Genomic DNA, 7,772 nt, shown 5'->3' with positions numbered 1-7,772 from the left:
ATTACCCTTTGTCTCGGCGTAAGAGAAATGACAGACCAGAGAAATCAGGACAGAGACACGAAGGGGGAGAAAATACCCTAATTCAAATGGTTACCCTCGATGAATTATTCACTAGTTCTGAGATCTAGGCCTTGGGAAATGATAATGAGAAGATCAGACTACCATTACCTTTATATTGAGATGCACTCCTTCATATCCATTCGAATTCAGCTGGTTGATACAAGATTCTTCCTAGTTTGTAACTCCCAGTTCTAACTTCTAGTTTGCAATGCTGCCACACTCAAATCCTGAGCTGTTAACGTAGCAAATCATGTGAGTAATTACACTTATTCCTTAGAAGTTCCAGCAATGAGGAATTAAGAAATGTAAAGAAAAAAACTTTTTATTCCATTATTTGTCAACCGAAAAACATAAAGAAAATTTCTTATATTAATATTACTTAAAAAATGAATATTTCTTTTCAAATGAAGCTGATTTTCACTTGTGTAATCTTCAAATACGCTTTGTAGAATAATTCGCTATGATCGCTACATAAATGTTGTGTATATGCACCGGTAGCTATTACAAGCGCATTACCCAGTGTTATATGAAACCCTGATCCCTGCTTAAATACAGCCGCCTCCAATTAACATATGTTTAAGGAACCTGTTTAAAGTAAGTAAGAGGATCTACTACCCTGCAAGTCGCCTGCGTAACTGTAGGTGCTACGACACCATTCGTTAACCTGAGCGAGAATGCAAAAATATATTAAGGTTTGAGCAGTGCGAGATTTAAAGTTTGACGCAGAATTTACACAAGCTATTTATTTAAGAGGAAATAAATAATCCAAGGCCTAGCCATTTGAAAAATAGTTTCTTAGAATTTATCTTACTTTATCGTTTCCGTCGGACCTGGAAGTATCGGTAACGCGGTTGTAAGATTATTTTATCCGTGAATATATCCATCAACAGATTATATATCATCTTAAAAATATCCATTCTTAGTATCTTTTTACTATCTATCTATATGAGAAAAATTAGAGCTTATTACTTCCCATTCAAGTCTCCTGCGGCTCCCAACCTTATTTGCCTAAAAGCTGCAAGTAATGGAGACCAGGTATATTTTCGAGTCTCATGAGTGATCTCCTAGTGGCAATAATCGAAAAAATCTAACGTGATAGTAAATTGCTTCGCGAAAAAATTCTCGATAGATGACCTTATCTGAATTAGTTCGATTCCTGGCGAGCATCAGACGGTGTACCTATTTGTCTGGCCTGCATCGAGCCACTGGAATCAGCCTTGAATTATGCGTTGGCAATTACCAAACGGATGAAGTGACAAAGGCACCCTTAATCCACGCTGGATTTTGCTTCACGATCCGGAACCGAATTTTGTGTCGTTATTAGTATTTCTGTGCTGCGGCCTTTCGTCCCTATGATTTGCTGCGATCCCGTGGCAAACACACGAAAGCCTCTGTTGGACCCGCGCCATCGCGTTTACACGGTCGTAATGGCGAAGCGAAAACATTGGCTCACTCTCCGGCAGATTTGTTGTGAGGCCCGAAAAGGTCAGACGATGTAATGGAGTTTTAAGTGTCGCTGGAGTGTCGAGGCACGATGCAGCGGCGGAAAGAGGACAAGTGAGGTGACCTATTGGCAGAGTAGAGGCGAGAAAAAGGAATGGTACGATGTGAGGGATGAGGATGGGTAATTTTACGTGGAGCTGGAATTACCTCCGAAATTGAAGGAATTAAAGGTTGATACGTGAAATAGAGGAGCTTTACTATGACCGGCGAGACCAATGAATGACGAAATTCATTCTAGATCACCAGCATAGATCCTTTATCACAACCTTTTCTGAATAAAAAGTTTTGAAGATTTGAAAGATTTAGTCTATCATAATAATTATAAAAATATGACATATATTGTCCTTGGGAATTGTTCATTAAGAACATATTGTGGTTATACACGCAAAAGAACTCAACAAAATTTATAATTGGAAATGATAGTCATAGGTGGATATATTGCTGCGAAAAATGACATAAGAATATAAAAGGTAAGAGGTATCAAAAGAAGTTATACACTTTCAAGGGTTTGTATAAATCGAAAATATCTTTGCTTGAAAATAGACAGAGAGAGATTTTTTCTCATCCTTTGAAATAGTGTCTCATAATCGTGCTCCGATAATAGAGAAAGATTATATTCTTTTCGTAGTTCTGTGGTGGGGGTGATGAGAAAATCAGGAGCTATTCTGGTCAAAATGTGGGACTTAGTATTTCTGAAAGAAAAAAATTTTCTTCGGGTAGCAAAGCTGTTCAATTTAATAATTTATTGATTCAAAACCTTGCTTATGAGAAATGCAATTTTACGCGAAATTCACTGACATTTAAAGTTGGGACGAGAAATAGGGGAGCGTAACTATGATTGGTGAGACCAGATGAATGGCAACACTCATTCTACTCATTCTAGAATATCGTCAATGAACCTAAGTCACAAGCTTTTTCGGAATAAGAAGTTTTGGAGGTTTTAAAAGAAATTTTCTATCATGATTTAAGTACTGATACAAAACCTTGTTTATAAGAACTATGGAAAGGTATAAAAATGAAATATATTAAATAATTACTAGTATGGATAGTTCTTAAACTAATTTCATAAATTTATTATATGTTCCATAAGAGCCGTGATGAAATTCTTGATCATCCTGACTAGACCTCAGCTAAAAACCTACCCTAGGTAGAAGATGAAACATTTACATTCTACCTTGGCTGCTTCTAAAATATACATTCTTTTATTATCAAATTATTTATTCAAAACCTTGCTTAAGAGAAATATAATTTTACGTGAAATTCTCCGTAAGGTTGGGAGGTGAAATAGAAGAGCTTTACTGTGGTTGGTGAGACCAATGAATGGCAAAACGTATAATAGATCACCGCCAGTGAACCCCAATCACAAGCTTTTACAGAGTGAGACGTTTTGGAAATTTTGAAAAGTATAATCTATTCATTTATTCTATTATTAATTGAGAAGAGGAAAATCATATCTTGGCCACGTTCTGAGAGGGAAAATGTACGATATATTCAGTCTGATCTTGGAAGGGAGAGTTGGGGAGTGTAATGAGAATGGACACAATAATTCATGGACACAAAAAAATAAAGATTGATCAGCAATTAGAGATTCTGGGGATTTATTTCAACGGTCAAGAGAGCGATACCTGAGAAATTACAGCACTGAATAATGTACGGCTTCAAGTAAAAGAAGAAGAATCTATCATATTCAAGTTAGATTCATAACCTTGTTTCTACTTGCTTATAAGAAATATTTAAAAGTGATACAAAAGAAATATAGTACATAAATAATTAAAATGAGACTTCAATCTACAAGTACTAGTTTCAAATGAGCCTTGAGGAAATCATTGATCATACTTCGTTATAAATACACCTTAACTAAAAACCTGTTTTGCCCCTATGGTAGGAAGTGAAAATAATATCAACAATCCGCCGTGACTGTACTACTAACCCTAATTATATGCGAAAATTAATCACTACAGCAAATTAAATTTGAAGCCAGAATAGTCAGACAGCTTAAGTAGCAGTTTAGGTCGAACTAAAATACGGTTATATTCTTCCTCAGAAGAAATAAATCTCTTCATTTGATTCTCTGGCGGCAAGATTAGGCCGTAATCTCCTTTCCTTCGCAACGTTTTCTAAATGTGTTTTCTTATAGTTGCAAACTAATAAACATACCAAAAGAAGCTTACGAACATACCTTGCGCCTGTAAGAATAATTCTTCTAATTTAGGTGAAGGTACCAAACACCAACAAATTTAATGTACTCAAGGATATTCCTGGCTGCGTTTTTGTATATCCTTATAGATCCTGGTGGAATTCTCGAGACTTAAGCTTAAAAAATAAATTAGGAGAGTCCCAAACATAGAAGAGTCACCACCATTGACAGAGGTACCAGAGGTGTGAAACATCACCAGCTAGTTAAATTATTCTTATGTAACAGATGTATTTTTAATAAGATTTTCCACATAATATTTTACATCACCCCCTATATTTGCGGATTCATAGCGTCATTCTACTTTAAAACCAAGTGATACAGTTCATTTCAACCTCAAACTATTGAAGAATATGCTGCTAAAATAAGTAATGCAGTCCATGGACGAATTTTTTGTAGCGCGGATGAAAAGTTTCAACCCCTTTCACTCCTAAGAAATCGCCATAAAATGAGACATTGCACACTTATTCTCTATAATATCTCATTTTCATAAGCTTTAATAATTCCCCCACATCGTTCCATATATCATACATAATAGTCGAAAGCAACTGTTGAAACAAAACAGGGCTAAGTTCCAATGTTACCCTATTATAAGCCACACTAACATTCTGACCTTAAGTGCCAGATGTTATATCAACGAGTAAGTACAGGTGTTGCATTTATTTAAATGGAATTTTAAAAGGTTAAGGCCTCAATAATTCAGTGCATCAAGTGTGTCAGCAACGCATTACAGGAAAGTTCTACAAGTTTTGCACGACTAATCTTGTAAATGATACAGTGTATTGAAACTCGTGGATGAGTAAAAGTAGATTCGAAGAAAGCAACATTGTTAGCCTTCCTAACTTGCAATATTTGATAATTCTAAACCCTAACAAGCTATTTTTAGATGAAGTCGTAAGATCTGAGTGCTATTTAGGGGAATAAGATGAACAATCGCATTCACTACCCGAAATAAATAACGCGCATTGTGAATATTAAATTGAGCAGCCTTGGAAACGCAATGAAAGCGATTGGTGCCGGGAAAAAAGCGCTAAAGACGGAAATAATCCGGGACCTTTTGCAGGAAACTTTATCGGTTGGGAGCACAAAAGCTTTGAACCAAAGCCAACCTATCAAATTCTTATCCCTGGAAGTTCCAAGAGGGGAGAAGACAAATGAGTGCACAGCGATTGTGGCGGTCGTATTTGGTGCGGAGGCTGTACGTCTCATTGTCCAAGCGAGAGAGAAAGAGAGAAAGCTAGGAGGCCGAAAAGAATAGGAGGGACATGAAAGGAAAAAAAACAAGAACGAAGCGCGGGGGGGAGAGAATGAGGGACAGTTTCGCCAGAGCGCCACCAGAGCGCTCCAGTCGTTTTTCCCGAAGAACATCTGAAGGCTGGAAAAACGTTTTATCTGTGGTCTCGCGAACACGCAATCAACGGTACGCCTCCCACGAGGAATATAAAGCCGAGGAGAGAGAAAAAAATGAACGGGGGAAGGATTCTAGCGAAAAAAAACACACACCGCAGCGACTGTGGTTTAGCACGATCATCCCTTTCATAAAATTGCGGTCCCCATCCTGTATCTTCTTTATTTTTATCTCTGGAAAACCCTCAGAGCGTTTCATCTTCCCTTATCTCTTACATCCCTGTACTGCGACAATAATAAAGTGGTAAAATTTTTACTCCAAGCAATTTGCATGACCATGGCTGTAACAACTGGTTTCTATAACTAAGGTGAGCAACGAATGTCATGAAAAGTCCGCTATATCCCACGGATCCCAAAGTAAACCTATCCTAACTAAGGGTAGGGATAAGGCCTCCTTGCTTTCTCAATTTATAAAAAAATAGATGAACGGGAGTTTCTTATAGCCCCCAAATACAAAGCCCACACTCGTTTGCAGCCAAAAGCATATTTCCATTTCCTCGATGAAGTGCCTTCGAAATATTTCCTGACCTAGTTGTTTCTTCCTAAGCTAAACTTGTTCCCATAACTGCTGAGAAAAGTCTCTTAGAAATTATTTAAAATATTACGCAGTAGAATCACTATTGTAACACTATACCCATCATATTAAAATAGTTACAACAGTTTTTAGAATCCTAGCGAAATACCAAAGAGAAACTTTTATTGCGCCTTGCATTGAGGCTTACCTACGCGTAGGGGTCATCAAAATGATAGACGACAGTTTATGGATGCGATTACCTAAGTAGCCTAAGTCAGCCATGGTTGTCCAAGGAAACTAGCATTTAGTCGCAGTAGCTCAAGTGGCTATTAAACATTGCCACGAGATAAAAGATCAAAAATTGAAAAAACACACATACTCACAGCGACTGCAAATTTTTATACATGAGTAAAAATTTTCAGTGGCGATAAAAGAAAAAGGCAAGCGATAAAAAAATTAATTTTACTCTAAGCGATTTGAAAGTAAAACTGTAACGAAGAGCATGTGTATGAAGTCAAGGCAAACAACAACAATGATTATATGGAAAATATATCATTTGATTACATGTATGGATATGTATGGCTCCATTTCCTCTTTAATAGCATTCGAAATAGATCGCGACCTACTTTTTACTTCTGAAATAAAAATATCTTTCACATGCTATGAGTTTTCATGAGACTATGAAAATTAAAAATAAGTTTAGGTTTATTAGCATATTACTTTGCGAATTCCTTTTAGCATGATAGTCATGTTTAATAGCTATCGAGTGTGATTAAATAATAAATTAAGTTTGTGTTAGCTTAAAACCCAACGTGCAATTTCGATCAGATAACGATTTTAATTCGAAAATTTACGTTAGCAATTGCAGCTCGGTCCTCGATGGAAACGCTCTAGAATTACCCATTCCCTTGAAAACTTCGCATGATGTGATCCGCACTAATTAGCATTAAGCTAATTAATGAGTGATATTGTACTATCGGATGGGGTATGGATGGCCATTAAATGCTTTTTCCTCTTTGCCTCGATTTCTAGTCCTAGTTCAAACAAAATCGATGTTAAATTTTTAGCATAAAACTATTAAATTTACGCGATTCGGATGGAATTGAATCATTCTATGGAGATATGGGCGTAATTTCCATTAAAATATCAATGCCAGTACTTGCACGGCTGTGTAAATTTCACCTTGAATTAAACGCAGTAAAATACGAGCTGGTCTTTGCTTGCTATGTTCAGCCTTTATGCCCTTTCAGGGGTAGAAGTACTTGGCTAATTGTCAAACTGAGTTTCCTCGGACTTTATTGAACCTTTCCCGTGACAATGTTGATCTTTAACAAATGCTCAAAGGCAGTTTCGGAGTAACATTCACTACAATGATGATAAGACCGCGTGCAATGATTTCAACGAAAGTACTTAGGTAGAAATTGCATTTGAGTTATGCTTGAGTGGTCACACTGTGAGAGAAATGTTTGTCCAAGTGTCATTGATTAAAATAAAAGTACGTTCATTTAGTCTATTTCACCATGAAATTACAAAAAACAAAAAAGCACATTTTGTACACATAGATTCGCGAATTATTTGGATACAGTAGTCTGAGTACTAAAACGATTTGCTCTAAAATCATTATTTCTACTATAATAGCTCTTTTTTTCGTGGATTTTACAAGGATAAAAGTCCATGTGTAATGAAATCGTATTGAAATTATAAGATGAAATAACAATGGCTGCCAATGTACTGTTTTCACGGTAACCTCCGATCATTATGAGGCCGTAAAGCTATTCCAATCACTAAAACTGTTAACGAATAAAAAAAAACAGTTTTGCTACACTCCAAACGTAAGATTGGTAACGCCGGGTTAGATAATGGATATTATGTTACTAACGTAGCTATGCCTTCAAAATGGTTAAAGCTAAGATTTCAGCAAATTAGTTTGAAATTGAGGTCAATTGCACAAGTCACCATAAATTCGTCCACCAATTTTTCTAATCATTGTGTATGATAAGAGTTTTTCAAGATGAAGAAACCAGTATTTTCCCCTCGTTAGATTCGTAGCTTACTTTATGGGCTTTTAGCGATGAAAAATGTACAGCCTTATCC

The sequence above is a fragment of the Ischnura elegans genome, chromosome 10 (genome assembly GCF_921293095.1).
Source record: "Ischnura elegans chromosome 10, ioIscEleg1.1, whole genome shotgun sequence".
NCBI lineage: Eukaryota > Metazoa > Arthropoda > Insecta > Odonata > Coenagrionidae > Ischnura > Ischnura elegans.
The sequence above is the reverse complement of the archived record's forward strand: the minus strand, read 5'-3'. Positions refer to the sequence as shown.